The following is a 17,421-nucleotide window of genomic DNA, read 5'->3' on the forward strand; positions in this document are numbered from 1 at the left end:
TGTCACCCACGTCGCATAGAACCTCTGGCGCCTGTTGTTATCCTTGGCGATGGTTTCCTCTAGTTGTTTTATACTATCTAAGTTTTCCAGCCAGGTAATTCTATTTGGGATTGTTGTCGACTTCCATAGCCTAGGGATCACCTGCCTCAAGGCCATGATAAAAAATCTGAGTAGGCCCTTCTTTGCTCCTGATATGGAACCTGGGAATATTGATAGCAGGGCCATTTCCGGAGTGAAGGTGATCCCGGCATGGGTCAGGGCATTGTATAGCCTGTTAACATCTTCCCACAGTTTCTTGATCCCAGGGCACGACCACCATATGTGTAGGAAGTTCCCTTCGTCTACTGCGCATCTCCAGCATCTTCTTGATAGCTGAGGATATATTCTGGCTAATTTGGATGGTGTTTTGTACCACTGGGAAAGCAACTTGTAGTTCATTTCCTGCATTTTACCCGAGATTGACATCTTATGTGTCAGAGTCATAGCTTTTGACCAATCTCCGTCTGGAACTGGTCTCCCCAGTTCCCTTTCCCACTGTGCCTTGAACCCTACTGCTTCGTCTTTTGTTTCCTCCGCTAGCAGTATGCGATATGAGAGGGAGATCTCTTTCATTGGTGGTACCTTCGCCACACACAACTCCTCAAACCTCGTCAATGGTTTGTTTAGTGTTGCCACTGTACCCAGAGATCGAACGTAACATTGAATCTGCAAGTACTGGAACCACACTCCGGCTACCGGACCCCCGGATCCCAGAATGTCTTTTAATGTTTTGAGATGCCCATTTTCCATCACATCTCTGATGCATGGTGTGGTGACCCCTAGCCTAGCTACTAGCGATCCGTCATCTGTCGGAATTGGCAGCCCAGGGTTTCCTACAAGTGGGGTGAGTTGTCCAGGACACGACACCAAGCCTTTTCTTTTCCCAAACCTGTCCCAAATTTCTAAAATATTTGTTAAGAGGGGAGGCAGTCTCAGTTCTTTCCCGTTTTCACCCCTGGGTATCCAGAACAAACCCCTTGCTTCCCCTGGTATTGTTTCCTGTTCCATATTCACCCAAAGTTTGGTGCTTCTATTGTGTAGAAGATCCAGGATGCATTTGCATATTGCTGCCTTGTAATTTGTTTTGTTTTTTTAATGACAAAACCCCTTTTACACAGAATGATTATCGGTCTAACGAGCGCAAGTGAACGCTAATCATTCAGTCTAAACGCAGCCAACGGCGCACAATGAAGCTTTAGTTGTTCGTTCAGGCATTAACCCTTTCCAATCCTCTGTCTGACGTCTTAAGACATTATGATTTAAGGCTGTACAGCTCCGATGTTGGAAGACATCCGTCGGGGTTCTCTTACTGTATATTGCCAGCCTCTCTGCTGTCGGAGCCTATCTAATATGTCACCTCATGCAGTACTGGCTTTAGCCAGCAGATAGCGCTGTTGTATAACGGCAGAAAAGGAGTAAACCCCCTAGGAAAACCAGGATACAAATTGGATTGGAAAGGGTTAATATCATTGTTGGCTCGTTACTTGTACAGCGATTCTGAACGAGCTGACGCTGTAAACGGGCTGTGTGAGACCGAACTGACGCTCAAATGATACATCGTTGGGTGTAAACCGATGCCTAGTGGCCAATAAGTAGCGGACAACAGCTGAGATCAGGTGAGGCTGCGAATAACGGTCATCAAGTCGCACGCACTAGGATGCTGTAGTCGCAGGAAGTACAGGAGAGCGCTAACGTGAGGTGTGGGCCTGCGTTTGTACGCAGAGGACTTCATCACTATCGCGGGGCGGACCTTTTAGTACAGTGCAGGAAAACGTTTTTAAAAGACTGGAATGTTGCAGCATTTTAGGATTAATGGACTCCCTGTCAGCGCCGCTCCCTCCCCTAGAGGTTGTCAGAGGGATGACCGTTTCTGTGTGATTGTAACGTTGATCTAAGTAAGTGATTACAATATCGGAGTCAAAGGATCATATTGTGGAGAACCGACCCCTTGTAGGGAGGCTCTAGTACCCTGTTGTACCGCCTCTAGCTTGGATACAAGATGTGATACAGGTGGGCATGGAGGCTCTAGTACCCTGTTGTACCGCCTCTAGCTTGGATACAAGATGTGATACAGGTGGGCATGGAGGCTCTAGTACCCTGTTGTACCGCCTCTAGCTTGGATACAAGATGTGATACAGGTGGGCATGGAGGCTCTAGTACCCTGTTGTACTGCCTCTAGTTAGGATACAAGATGTGATACGGGTGGGCATGGAGGCTCTAGTACCCTGTTGTACCACCTCTAGCTTGGATACAAGATGTGATACAGGCGGGCATGGAGGTATACAGGTTCTGTATGGTATCCTGCAGCACATCGCTCCACATTTGCTGTATCTAAGCCTCTGGATCGTGCACTCGTAGGCTGTGGAAGTTGGTGTCCCAGATGGTCCCATACATGTTCTATTGGTGTTAAATCTGGTGACCGGGCAGCCACAGAAGTGTGACAATGTTGGGGGGGCTCCTGTGACCACCTTGTGTGTGCGGCCGGGCATTATCCTGCTGCCTCCTGAAAGCCGCCATGAGAGGAACACATGTGGCTGCAGGAGGTCCTGAACATATCGCTGAGCGGTCATTGTCCCTCTACCACTACTAGGGGTACCGACTGTCATATATAATGGCAGCCCTGACGATCACACCAGCAGGGGGCAGTGTACCGCTCTACAGCAAAGGCAGGATTGAGGAGCTCACCCCGAAGTCTCCAGACACGAACATGGCTGTCGTCCGCGCCCAAGCTAAACCTGGATTCATCAGTGAAGGCAATCCGATTCCACTCCATAGCGTCCAGTTTCATCGTTCGCAACGCCACTGGAAACAGAGGCGACGGTGGGAATCAAAGGCCGTACAAGTAATGGTTGCTGTGAGACCAAATGTCCTTTAGCCAAGCGCCTGGAAATGGTTCTGACAGACACAGGAGTGTAATGATGGCGCCACCTGTCTCTGGATGGCGGCTAACTAACTGCTTGTCCAAAGATTACATGAAACTCTCTACTGTCTGTCGGGCATCTTGAGCCCGGTCACCTTGTGTGCCCCCATCCACTGGTCCCAACACCTCCTAACAGTCTGGTCAGATGCTCCTCTCTACTGGTGGTCTGTAGGGGGCGGTCCTGAGCTCCATCACCTTGTGTGCCCCCCATCCACTGGTCCCAACACCTCCTAACAGTCTGGTTAGACGGTCCTCCCTACTGGTGGTCTGTCGGGGGTCCTGAGCCCGGTCACCTTGTGTGCCCTCACACATCCACTGGTCCCAACACCTCCTAACAGTCTGGTCAGAACGGCCGGTGGGGGACAATTCATGTATACGACCATCCAGCTTCTCACATCCCAATAATGCGCCCCTCTCAGACTCTGGTAACGGGTGAAATCTCTTTTCTGCGTCGTAGAGACGTCTAGTGGCCAACAAGCTCTACACAAGCAGAAGAGGAGATCACTGCACACAAGGGTCCTCCGAGAGCCTCTTATAGGCCAAGGGGGAACCAGTATTAGGGCTTCAGGTGACAAGACCGTTCATCTAATCACCACAACTCATCATTTACAGATCTGCCTGAGATGGAACAGCAGGACGAGTTTTGCAGCAAAACGACAACTAGGGAAAGGGGAAGGAATGTTGTGGGGTATTTTTTTTGTTTTGTTTTTGACGAAGGCTGTACATCTTGAAGTTAGATCGGACCAGCTCAGTTGAGAGGCGGGCCATGTCGGCCTCTTTGCGCCCACTGCATGTAGTGCCCACTCTCTCTTGAGTACAGGAGGGGGGTTGTCACTTAGTGTGCGGGGAGAGGCAGCCATGGCCACCTCTGGCCTGCCAGCTTAGCTTTGAGTCATATTTCTAAAGTGTATTTATACTGAAACCCCACAGGGGGCGACTGCTATCCCTCTCCCGGGTTCACGCTCTCCTCGTTCAGGCAGCTTGAACCTGATGACAGAACCCCTTTTGCGGCGGTGTGGTGTGCGGCGGGCAGATATTGGGGCGTATTCACCACTATTCTTCCTGCTGTGTGCACAGGCCTATAAACTACACAGGGCGGCTCCCGGGGATTACCGTCTCCTGGATATGTTGTCGTGCAAACTTTACTTTGTGATTGACCAAATGTCGTCCTCGGGCGCGAGCTGTGTTATTGGGGAAGCCTTAAAGGGCCACTATGGGGATTTGACTTATTTTTTTTTTTCTTTGTCACATTACGAGAGCTATTTCTTTTTCCAGAATTAGTTGTACATTTTAACGATGCCATTTGTTGATTCATATCATGGTTTAATCGCCTACTATTCGCCTTTTTTTGTATGCATGTAGGACCACCCTCACACGGCTTGCAGGGAATCCCACATGGAATACGCCCGCTGCCGGCGACCCTGCTTGCCTGTCATTTCTTCTGTACTGTGGATGTGCCGCCGGCGCTAGGTGATGACCCGGATCCCGCGACCCTTCCGCAGTGCTTATTATGGAAGGGCCGCAGGACGAACAGCTTCCATTGTCTTCAATGGAAGCCCCCCCCCCCATGCGTTGCCCGCTCTAAAATCGAGCATGCTGCAACTTTATTTTCGGCACATTGTGTCCACAAATACAACCTACATGTGCGGGGAGCAGAGGAATCTCCACCACGTCTATGGGCAAATTGAGCAGCGGATCGCCGGTGACAAGCGTGGGATCCGAAATTCAATTCGCCCCGTGTGCCTATGAGGCCTTAGGTGATATAAGTTGGCTTACTTTACAATGTCTTATTATAAATGAACGAGAGTGTGAGCTGTGAGAGACGTCTATGCCGGCTAAATGTCCTTGTTACCCTAGTTGATTATGAACTTGGCGATACCAGATTTGTGATTTAACTGTTTTTTGTTTTGTTTTTTTTCTTTTCATCTGCATGATAAAGGGGAAGGCGAGGTTTGACTTATGTATTTATTTTTGACCCAGTGGGGGACTTAAATATCACAGTCTCTTATTTTTACACTACAGTGCCCATTAGTCGTTCTTTTTCAGTGAGCTGAAATGGAATAACTAGAAACTTCTGGCGCAGCGCCCTGTTGGGAGCCGAGTGTACATGGGCTGACTATCGCCCAAAATCGTTTATCTGGGCGACTATCTGCTTGTGTAAAGGTAGCGGTCCGGCTTCCTCCTAGTATTGTGGCCTAATGCCTCCTATTGTGCTGTATTTGGTACAGACTACAGAGATCTTCACTGCTGATCCATAATACCCTGAGATTACCAAAGGCTGCACTACATCTGACTCCAACGGAGGTCCCACGGAGATGTAAAGGGGCTTTGTCAATTTGTACTATTGATGACCTATCCTAAGGATAGGTAATCAATAGTCGATCCACTGCTCGAGATGCCGGACAATTGGATGATCTCTGGTGCCCCTGTCTCTACAAGTAGCGCAGTGGCCCAGATCTGTATTGCATTGGATTTGATGGCGGCTGCGCCTGCACTTTCCACCTGGGCCACTCTGCCGGTACTGTGTATTTTGTCTCCACCCGAAGAATGGGTGGAGACAAGCTGCACACCCACAACCAATGCCCATAATTTGATTGGCTGGGCCAGAGAATGGGTGCCCATTATCTCCTCTCCCACGTGGTGTCACTCATCCCCATTCGCCGCTGTCCCTTGTCTCCTTCCTGGCTCCAGCGCAGTGAGTCTCTTCTCTGCCGTCACATATTGCAACCATTATGCGAGGCTGGCGTGGAGGCTGACAGTGGGTGACCGACTGTGGCAAAGCAGGGACAGGAGAAGGCAGAGCACCAGGGCAACGACAGTGGGGGAATGCAGGGTAGGGGAATGACAGCGCCAATGCCGGCAGGGAAGAAGGTCGCCGGGGGAGGGACTGACAGCGCTGAAGCTGGAAAGGAAGAAGGTTGCTGGGGGAAGTATGACAGTGGAGCCCCAGCCAATCAAGTTGTGGGTGTGCAGCTTGTCTTCACCCATTCTTCTGCTTGGAGACATGGTACACCAGTACCCACTGCGCCATGCTCAGCACTTTGTTTCCTGTGTGTCTGTACTGATGGTAGCACAAGGAATTGACTCATCAGTGGGACTCACGAGCAGCCGGCCCCCGCCAATCTGCTTTTCATAACCTGTCCATCAATAGAATAAAGTTTTAAAAAAACCTGAGTTTTAATACAACTTACACTTTAATCAAAAGCCGCTGTTTGCACCCAGTTTTTCATGTTTTTCCGAAATTAATTTTTTGGCTTCAAGTTGGGGAAAAAAAGTGCTGGAGGGGAGACCCCCTAGTGGCCCCCACTTTAACTTGATTTTCAGTGGTAACCTTTTTTTTTTCAAGCAAGTATTTTACAAGATTGATGAGACGCACGGGCCGTGATATGAGCAGTTGTGTGAGGGCATACTGTCCCTTTAAGCTGACCCGCACCTCAGACACAAGTAGGTTGCTGACTGAACACCTGATCGCCCGCTGACCACTTGTTACACAAATGCAGTTCTGCCCATTTTGGCGGTTAGAGTTCACACAAGTTGCCCATATGAGTTCTGTGCCAGCAGGCAACAAACAGCCAGATGAGAAATTAAAACTTGTCCACCTTCTTCCCAGATGACATCTGTCAGCTAAAACGATCATTAGTTGGTCTGTTTCACCCAAAGAACTATTTAGTTGAAATTGGCCACTTTTTAAAGGAGATGTCCCGAGGCAGCAAGTGGGTCTATACACTTCTGCATGGCCATAATAATGCACTTTGTAATGTACATTGTGCATTAATTATGAGCCATACAGAAGTTATCAAAAGTTTTATACTTACCTGCTCCGTTGCTAGCGTCCTCGTCTCCATGGTGCCGACTAATTTTCGCCCTCCGATGGCCAAATTAGCCGCGCTTGCGCAGTCCGGGTCTTCTCCTCTTCTCTATGGGGCTCCGTGTAGCTCCGCCCCGTCACGTGCCGATTCCAGCCAATCAGGAGGCTGGAATCGGCAATGGACCGCACAGAAGCCCTGCGGTCCATGAAGACAGAGGATCCCGGCGGCCATCTTCAGCAGGTGAGTATGAAGACGCCGGACCGCCGGGATTCAGGTAAGCGCTGTGCTGTTTGTTTTTTTTAACCCCTGCATCGGGGTTGTCTCGCGCCGAACGGGGGGGGGGTTTAAAAAAAAAAAAACCCGTTTCGGCGCGGGACATCTCCTTTAACTTCTGTCTGTGTAGCGGCAGCCTTTACCTGGTGGCAGCGGATTCTCTTAAAGGAACCCTTCAGGCCAAATGTACTAGTGCGGGCCTCTGGGCAATCACACTTGCTTGGTTCCTTCAAAGCCTAGCTCTAGTCTTTACACTGCAGTTTTAGATTTCTGGCCTGTTGCTCCCCATTCCTGCAACCTTCTCCTCTTGTATCACTGAAGTCCACGGCGTTGGTGGTATGTCTGCCGGTGATATGGACGACTACTGGTCACCAGTGACTGGCTGACAGATCCTGCCTGGCCTAGTTACAGAAGGGCTGAGGAAGGTCCACAGTGTGCTGCACCGCTCCCCATAGCTCAGTCCCTTAGAGACCAGCTTGTTTTGTGCCTTAAAGGGGTTTTCCAGTTAAATACTATGGATGACCTGTCATGAGTAGTCATCAATAGTTGATCAGCTGTCGCCCAGGACCCCAACCGATCAGCTGTGCGGGCGCGTTCTGTCAGCACCCCAATAACGCTGAGGTCGGAGGGGAAGCCTCCGTGCCGGTCACTACATGGTGTGTGTGTTGCGATTAAAAAGGAGGCTCCGCAGGGACGTTTCGACCAAAGTGTCTATGGTCTTTCTCAGGCAGACCATAGACACTTTGGTTGACACGTCGCCTTTCATGTGGACTACGATTAAAGAAATGTATTTTGTCATTTAAACGACTGGTAAGGAGATTCATTCCTCCGTGCCGCCCCTCATCGCGTTTATACCGTTACTTTCTACAGGTGTCTGGAGTCCGACATCCAGTTTGGCGCGCACTGGATGATTTTTTTTTTTTTCATTCCCACGGCAATTGCGGGTTTGCTTATGCTGCAGGTCCACTCCTCCTGTATTTTTTTTGCCCATCACATCAGTGAAAACCTCGCCGATGGGAAGGAAACCGCTGAAAATCACTGGTTTCATAATCTGCTTTTTACTGCCTCTTGCATCAGGCGAAAATCGCACGATTTTTCTCACGCATGTGAAACCACCCTAAGGGCGCACAGCCACTGCCTAAAAGATATCCCTGCGATAGTGAGTGAAACCGCGCGAGGATGAAACCAATGGTTTCCCTGTAACCTCGCATCAGAAAGAAGAATATGCAATATCGCCCATTGTTTTCAATGGGATGGCATCGCAGACCTCTGTCAGTTGTGTCAGGGGAGCGCAATCTACTCCCTATGTTTCCAATGGGGCTGCCGCCGGCCCCATTAAGGCTAATGGGCGATATCGCTGCGAGGTTCCAGTGAAAACATTACTGAGGATGAAACCAAATCTCACCGGCTTCATTATTGTAAAATCCACGTGTGAAGCTTCTTGCGTGTCCAACAAGTGACGCCGGGGGGCGCTCCCGCCGCAGATCTTCCTGCATGAACTCCGCCACTAAAATCTGTTTCCAAAAATCTTTGCCGCTGTTTTTGGTGCAGTTTCGGCGCACGCGATACGCCTGTCAGAGGGCCGGAATCACGGGAGGGTTTCTGTGTCCAGAAGCGACGTGGAAACCTGCAGAAACACAAGTGTTTGTGTGGGTCCGCACCTCCGCGGCGGAGCAGCCCGATCCTCGGAGGCGCAATTCATACTGAGAAACTCGGTGGACTCCGCCTCTAAGAGCCACATGTGTTTGATGTGGATTTTCACGCAGATCTGCATGCGGTGTTCGCCCGCACTGCGCGGGATCAACGGGCAGACCCCTACAGACATGGCAGGACCCCCGCAGGCCGTGCGATGTGATGTTCCCCATTGACATCAGTGGGACACGCTTGCGATCCTCCTGCGCTCGTGAACCGCACGCCTGATGACCGCAGTTTCACAGAAGTGATGCGTTCTGACATGAATACCGCCTCTCGTCTGCGGGCAGAGCGCACGCTGGTGAGCGCCATATCCAGATGGGTTTCTCAGCCCAATATGGCGCTCGCCTGTGTGACTAACCTGACGGGGTTAATGCCGCGTGAGCGCCAAAATGATGCTTAAGGGCAGAATTCGCCGCAGATGATCGCGCCTTTGGGTACGTTCATGTGGCGGGAAACAGTGCAGACTTTCCACAACGCGATCCGCCTACTTCCATGCCAAGATCTGCGATTATGGCGCACATCTGCGGCTGATTTGCCCCTCCAATACCGGCCGTGCGGATTTTCCCTACGAGGGAGCAGATCCTTGGAATGATCTAGTTGTGGATCTGCAGCACGTGATGCGGATTTCTTCACGGACTCCGCTGGGTGTGAACAACCCCTGCAGTGTGTACTACTGCCCCCCTCCGTCACTGGTGGGGCGGCACCTGACAGCCGCTGTTCCCTATGCGGCCGTCACATCTCGGGGGGGCGCTGCCAGCAGGTGGGTGTGCCCGTCATACATAATAGCCGGTCTGCGAGCAGCCTTCTGCCCCCGGACAGGGCGGGGACCGGCGCTGCTACCGTTCTGCTCTCATTGGCTCCCGATGCCGGAAAGGGCGGGGCTCCGGGTCTGGCCGTGACATCATTGGCTGCTCCGCTGTGAGATCCCGGAGGATGCCGCCGCCGAGCCCTTTGTGAGAGGAGAGGTAACCGTGTGTGGCGGACGGGAGGCGCCGCTAGATTCCACCAGCAGATGCTGGCAGTCGTAGTTCTCTAGACCGGAGCCGCCGCCGCCGTACAAGGAGGCGGTACGTGATGTCCTTCATCCACATCCTACCCGGGATCAGCAGTCAGCGGGGAGATTGATAAAACTGTTACCCATGGCAACCAATCACAGGGCAGCTGACAGGTTACCACAGCACTCCGGGAAGTGAAAGCTGCGCTGTGATTGGTTGCTAGGCTTCTACATAATCTACCCACGGACTGCTATTGCCCTTAGCAACCAATCACAGCATAGCTTTCACTTTACCTCAGCACTAAAGCAGAGCTGCTCAGTGACTGGTTGCTACGGGCAACGGCTCTGTTAATTCCCTTTCCCCCCATATATGTATACAGGACCCCTCCAGCCTTTCATAGCCGATAACTTGTGGTCTGCACCCTGGATTGCGCCGCTCGATGGCTGCCGCCTGATAATGGCGGTGGGCGTATCTACTGGGCAGGTACCGTAGTGTAGTAAGTGCTGACTGGACGCGGCGCAGTGTTGCTGCCAGGAAGCCGGCGCCGAGATCTGCAGCCGTTTACGGAATGATCGTTTTTTTTTCCCTTCATTATTTATTGACAAGCAGAAGAGGAAATAACATTAATAGCGTAAATGCCGACCGCCATCCGCCCCGCCCCCCGCGGCTATGTATACAGCCGCCGGCACAATGACGCTCAGTGTATCCCTGCGGATGGTCAGTAAGGCCTTCGGACGGCTCAGACGACCGTAAGTGACGCCGCGAGAGGCACGCTCGCAGAAAGTGCGCAATGACCCTGCATGCTTACTGCGGTATGTGCGTTGCCATGGACTATAAAGGGGCTTCTGCGCGCCAGGAGAACATATTGGGGAACGGCAACATGGCCGCCTATGGCAGACTGGTACAGATATGCTGTATTCGCACGGTCGTATGAGTCCGGCCTTATTCACTCGGCATAAGCGACCTGTGCAAAAAACATCTTTGGCGCATACGTGTAACTTACTTATATTTATGTCCGTGTTGCATCCATGTTCAGTGTGTCTTTCACACGTGCAAAAAGGCTCGCGATGCCAACTTTGTCGTAGCTCACAGAAAACAGATGGCATTTTAAAAGAATTGTGTTTTTTCACGCGCGGGAGAAAAAACGCGGCATGCTCCATTCTGCCGCGGATCGGCAACCTTGCTATCTGCATGCAAAAAAATACCATTTAAAGCAAATCCGCGCGGAATCTGCCGCGGAAATCCGGATTGTATTTTTCAAGTGGACATGAGGCCTGATTCAGGGGCCCCCCCCCTTGTGATTCAGGGGCCCCCCCCCTTGTGATTCAGGGGCCCCCCCCCTTGTGATTCAGGGCCCCCCCCCCTTGTGATTCAGGGCCCCCCCCCCCTTGTGATTCAGGGGCCCCCCCCCTTGTGATTCAGGGGCCCCCCCCCTTGTGATTCAGGGGCCCCCGGTGCCCCCCTTGTGATTCAGTTGCTGTGGCCCATCTGAAGCCCCAGGTCTGCGCCGAATACAAAGACTTCCGGTATGATGGAGCGCTGATCACTCATACAGGATGGTGAAATGCCGAATGGTCACAAGTTTAAAACCAAGACCTTTTTGGTGTCCATGAAGGCCCAATCTACCAGTACGGGCTCATGCCAACAGCATAAAGCTCTGCCAGGAGCGACCACGTAGGGCACTGCATGCCCACCAATCTCACGCTCGCGGACATGCGCCGTGTAGTTCCCTCCTCTTTCCCTGCTCTGTTTCACAGTGGGGTTGTGTATGAACCCGCTGCCCACACCAGCGTACGGGGCTCACGGGGCGCACAGACATGGCGCATGCTGCGATTGTATTCCTCTTGCATGTTGATGCGCCCATGTGCATGGAACAGTGACAGTCCATTGACTCCATTCACCGCATGGCACATGTCCGTGCAGCAGACATGAGCCCTAGCGCATTTACCCCAAACGGTCGACCTCCTCAGAAGAAAATAAACAACGCAAGAATTGGTGCTGGAGGGTGTTTGTTTTTTTCGACGCTGTCTCCCGGGGGAAAAAAATGTAGTAGGCCGCCTGCAGACGGGCGGGATTTCCGCCGCTGGAAACCTGCATAGGATTGCGTTAACAAACACCATCCTATGCAGATGGCTGCGCGACAAACAAACCGCGGCATGCTCGATTTTTGTTTTCGGGGCTTGCAGAGCCCTACACAGAAACGTCACTCACCCGCCGCCGCCTCTGGTCTGCGCATCAGCCGGCACATGAAAGAGCCGGGGCTGCAGGGCACGGGTGAGTACGTGCTGCTCCCTGCAGGCGCTCGGGTCAGGTCTCATGGCGAGAATTCTCGCTGCCGCATCCGACCCGGCCGTTTGCAGGCGGCCATAAGCGATCAGACGGTCACACAAGCTCCAAAATGATACAAATAGGAACTACAGGACGACCTGCAAAGAATGGGAGGCCTGACATCACTAGAGCCACACTTAAAATTTTTTTTTTTCTTCTTTAAATCAACGACGAAGAAACAAAAATTGAGGAAAAAATCTGTGCTGAGGGGTTAATGCACCCATGGTTTTTGGTCTTTTTGGACCATGAATACGTACCAAGATAAGACAAACTGCCATTTTTTTCCCTTTTAATATATATTTTCCTTTGCGAGCCGCACTGCTCCACATATAAAGCACATCTGAACATCTGTTTAATTCATTGTGTTGTCTGTATTCATTCAGTAACAGATGGAGACCGCGCTCGTGTGACTTGCCCGTGCGTCTAACTTACCAGACAAATCGTGAGCCGCGTCATTTTCTGAATGTCGGTGATGTGCAGCCCTGTTCTCGCACGCCACGAGTACCTGAGGTTCCCCTTAGAGGCGAATAAGAGCCCTCCGGTAGTTTAACCCCTTGAGTGGCACGCCCGGAAGTTTTCCGGGACGAGCTCCAGTGCTCATAGTGACATAGCCCGGAAGATTTCCGGGCTATGTATCACTATGGGAGCTGCAGAGCACAATGCCACAAGCTGTGACAGTGTGCTCTGCCTGCACAGACCCACAGAGAACAAAGCAAGGGCTTTGAAAAACCAGCAGAAGATATTGCCGATCTGCCGGCAATCTCCTGCTTCTAAGTCTCCTGCTTTGTTTACAGGTTGCCATAGAGACCATCGGCTTGTCAGAAGCAAGCCGATGGTCTCTGTGGCAGGGAGCGCTGGTTGTTAGCTGTGAGAGGACAGCTAGGTACCAGCTCTTACAGCAGAGATCAGAGAAAACCTCCGATCTCTGCTGTGTTAACCCTTTACATGCTGCAGTCTATGTGACTGCAGCATGTAAAGGGCTGTCACCATCGGACCCCCGGAATGTGATCAGGGGGTCCTGATGGGTCCCTGTGGAAGTCCCCTAAAGGGACAAAAAAAGGAAAAAAAGAAAAAAAAAAAGGTAAAAAATTATAAAAAAAAATATAATAAAAACACTTGTCTCCCTTTACTTTGTAAAAAATCAAAAATACAATCACACATGTGGTATCCATGCGTTGTAATGACCCAGAGAAGGAAGTTAATACATTATTTAACCCCTTAATGACATGGCCCCTTTTTTTCTTTTTTCCCCATTTCTTTTTTTCCTCCCCCCCTGTTTAAAAAAATCACACCTTGTCCCGCAAAAAACAAGCCCTCATATGGCCATGTCAATGGAAAAATGAAAAAGTTATGGCTCTTGAGACACAACTGCAAAATTAGTTGAAATTCAATGATTAGACCATTTTAAAAAACCTGCCCTGGTGGGCACGACAGGGTGGTAGGAAACCCGCCACTCAAGGGGTTAAAGGGAACCTGCAGGCAGCTTGGAACGGGCGACCCTGCTGGAATGCAGGGAACAATCAAACCTTGTAACAGTGAGGTCTTATCTTCCTGCGCTGTATGGTAGGGAGTCCTGAACGGACCAGTAGGTGGTCATGGATGCCCATGCCACCCACAGTGCCTTCCAACCCCTGCCCGTTCTCTGTGGATGATGTCTGCTGCGTCCTCCACAGTCCCGTACAAATCTCACAGGCTGGCACATGCACAGATCATCTTGCCCTATTGTGGGCAGACTTGGCTGACTCTTGTGCCACACAACCACATCCTGGCGCGTGTGCAGAAGACTTGTACACGTCTGTGGATGACATCGATCACAGAGAAAACGGCTGGGTATCGGAGGGCACTGCAGGCAGCAGAGATTGTTCATGCCCGCCAACCAGCCTGTTCGATATTCGGCATGGGAATGATTCAACCTCACTTAGAAGTATCCGGGCATTATAGGCTTTAGTGAAAAACCTCTGCCTCATATCAACTAGGGATCAGTAGAACTTCACCCCCCAGTAGTCGGAGCAAGCATCACCTACGTGCTTATGTAATGTAATGACAGCACCTCTAGCAGGCCATGCAGAAAACTACAACAGTCGCTGTGCGCTCCCTGTTCCTGGAAGGATCAGGCTGTAATGAATTGCGTCAGGAAACGTGGAGCTTGATGTGATCGGTGGTTGCATCCAGCCCCGGCCTGCAAAGTCATGAAGTGCAATGTGATATATATATATTATAGTACCTTACTGTTTTCAATATACTGGCTAGCTGTCAGTGAACGAACACTTGTGTATATATTGCGAGACCCTGTACATGGCTAGTCCCGCAGCCAGCTGAGAAGCCGATACAATTGTATCCGTCTTAGACAATACTCTGAGCTAAACGCATCGCTCTGGAGGTCCCCAACAAATTGTAGCCCCTTTCACGTAGACCGGCTGCCGTTGAGTCGTGCTGACAGCGCAAAGAGTTTGAGTTTTGACTCTGATTTAGGATGTGGAAATGCAGCAGAATTTGCAGTGGAAGTTTCCACCAATATTACCGCCGCGCGTGAACATAACCTTAAGGCCTCTCGCATAAAGGCGACCCGGCATCGCCGCAAGAAAATTGCAGCAATATCTCATTGCTGGTCTCTGCGATATTGCTGCGGTTTTTCTGACTTTGTAGCACTACAAAGCTGCATGACTTTGTGGCACTGGTTTGGGAGGTGGGTTTCTTGAAATATAAGCCCTACCCTGAAAATTAGCCCTAGCTGCAATAAAAAAGAAAAATGTATACATCACCTTAGAAACGATGTCCAGCTCTGCTGCAGCTTCTTCCAGGTCCCCAGCACTGGTCTCCTTCATCTCTTCTGGCCGGGGATTGAAAAATCCTCGCCTCCTGGAAGCGCTGACGCTTAGCCAATCATAGCCAGTGCTCGATGAATGGCTGCGATTGGTTCATTGAGCACTGGTTGAGATTGGCTAAGTATCAGCCAATCAGAGGCAGCGCTTCCAGGAGGCAGTGACTTTTCAATCCCTGGTCGGAAGAGATAAAGAAGAATAGTGCCAGGGAGAAGATGCGGCCGGGCTGACAGTGCTTCTAAGGTGATGTATACGGTTTTTTACTTTTCCTGCAGCTAGGGCTTATTTTAGGCTTTGACAGGAGGATTTCCTAATGTCAAAGTTGCATCGCACCGCAAGTAAATCGCGTTTTTGTGCGATGCAACAGAGGAAGGCTCCATAGAGAAACATGGGCTACAAAACCTCAGGTGTCGCGTGCGAGACCCGTGAGGTTTTAGTGTTGGGATGTCACATGTAACAAAACATCACATGTGAATTAACCCATAGGAGAGCATGGGCTGCACATACATGCAATTCGACTTTGTCGCCCGTGGGAAGGAGGCCTGAAAGGGACCAAAACCTCTTAATGATGTAACAATGTTACCTGCCGGGGATGAACGCCTTACTCCGTAACTGGGTTCTGGTAACGCCATGACCCTCTGTGCTGCCCACAACTGGGAAGGTACATGCTGTTACTAGCCACTTCTACATGTATGTGGGTGTTCACTTTCATACACTGTAATTTAAAGGGGTATTCCAGACTTTGCGTTTGGCCTATTTTCGTGATAGGTCATCAATAATTCATCAGCGGGAATCTACCACTCGGGATCCCTGCTGATCCTCCGGCCCGCTGTCAGTACTGGACATCATCTGTAGTCAAGGTCAGAAGTGGGATGAATAGAAGACGTCACTCCTACTCATCTCAGCGGTAGGGATGCCATTGATTGCACTCGTGGCACTGAGCCCCGATGAGGATAGACTATTGACCTATTCTGAGGATGGGTCGCCAGTAGTAAAAGGCCAGCATACCCCTTTAATAGTGTTTCTGCATTACCCGTAACAGCGGTCTAGCCTAATGACTTCATTTTAAAGGGCCCCCTTCCCGTTACCTTAGTTATATGCCCGCGACTCTCCATTTAAGACACAATCTAAAAATGTTCAAGGAGTACATGCACATTTTATGTCGTGGTGTTTTTGTCCTGTGTGGTTTGTTTTTTTTCTTCTCGGACAAATAGAACGCAGCATGTCTTATTTTCGGATGCGAACAGCATATGACAATGTGTGGTCTCCCGCGCGTGGTTGGGGTGTCCGTGTCTGACTGATGCGAGTTGCGCCCGAGAACTTCCAGGCGCCACTTTTTATTTGTGCATGTGTTTGCCTGAAGCCCTCCTAGTCTCTGGGTGACGTGCCAGTTTCCGCACTATTGTCGGGTAGCTGCTGTCTCCTCCTCGCCCGGATGTCACGGTGATGGATCGGCTCCCATTGTCTGACTCGTTAGTAACGGCTCGTTACAGGAATAGTACAGTTGATGGGTTTTGTTGTTGATCTGGCTGTATAATGAGTCTGTCGTCGCCATGTGACTCCGCAGGGATTTGTGTGTATGTGAGCGGCTCTCTGGGGATTTGCGCATGCCGCACCTGCAGACGCCGCACACCTTGTGAGTACTATTAATAGGAGGCTTCAGGTACGCAGAGCTGCTCGCCATGACGTTGGGGCGCAGACGCGGTTAATGCTGCTGCTTGCAGGTTCAGCCCAGAAACTGATGGCAGAACACTAGTACTTGCGTAATAACACTGAGGCCGCTTTCACGCGGCCAAGAAAATTGCGCTTGCATCCGTGGACGGCCCGATATCGTGCTCCCCTATAAGTAGGTAGCCTAAGGCCTCATGTCTACTAGGTAAATTGATTTAGTAAATCCACGCGGGTGTCCCGCACGCGTGATCTGCGCCCATAGGGATGCGTTGGACACCCGCAGGTAAGTTAATGCCTGCAGATGTCCATTTCCCCTGCCACGCGGATCGCACGTGTGGGAAAACACCCGCAGCATGCTCAATTTTTCGGCGGGTTTCCCGCACAGACTGCTCTTGCAGGCTTCCATTGAAGCCTATGGAAGCAGTCTGGAATCTGCGGCGCACCCGCAGCTTAATTTCTGCTCTGCCGCGGTAGAGCAGGAGATAAAATAAAATGCGCGGCGTGCTGAGTACATCCGCCGGGCAGAAGGAAAGCAGCGTCCGGACAGGTGACTAAAATCCATTTATAGGCCTCATGTCCGCGGGAAAGGAGGGAGCTACTGTGGGATTCTGCATGGAGAATCCGTGCGGGCCCAAATTTCCTAGTGGACATGAGGCCTTCGGCTGGTGACTCACTGCTGTGTTTCGGCTTCAGTTTTGAGCCTGCAGTACGGAAGGGTGTTCAGGCCTCTATAAGAGGCAAAAGGGCGGCCAAAATACAGAAGTGTTGCCAGCCGCAGGGCTTATTCAGACTTCCGTGTCTGTGTGTGCAAAATCTGCATGCGCAAAACTGAGAACAGAACCCACTGATGAGCGTGTTCTACGCACACG

General features: G+C 51.0%; 1 protein-coding gene across 5 annotated transcripts in view; it reads left to right on the plus strand.

Annotated features, from left to right (window-relative positions):
- Window positions 1–17,421, plus strand: part of LOC136582377 (cytoskeleton-associated protein 5-A) — a 59,204-nt gene that overhangs the window by 3,495 nt on the left and 38,288 nt on the right. Inside the window, exon 1 of one of the 5 annotated variants that reach the window (XM_066583378.1) lies at window positions 9,612–9,701. The exons of 3 other annotated variants lie outside the window; for them this stretch is intronic. The gene's annotated coding sequence lies outside the window, so the exon portion shown is untranslated. Of the gene's footprint in view, window positions 1–9,611; window positions 9,804–17,421 lie in introns of those variants that run through there. One more of the 5 variants, XM_066583377.1, reaches the window with a different exon arrangement.

The sequence above is a fragment of the Eleutherodactylus coqui genome, chromosome 11 (assembly GCF_035609145.1).
Source record: "Eleutherodactylus coqui strain aEleCoq1 chromosome 11, aEleCoq1.hap1, whole genome shotgun sequence".
In the NCBI taxonomy this organism is placed as follows: Eukaryota; Metazoa; Chordata; class Amphibia; order Anura; family Eleutherodactylidae; genus Eleutherodactylus; species Eleutherodactylus coqui.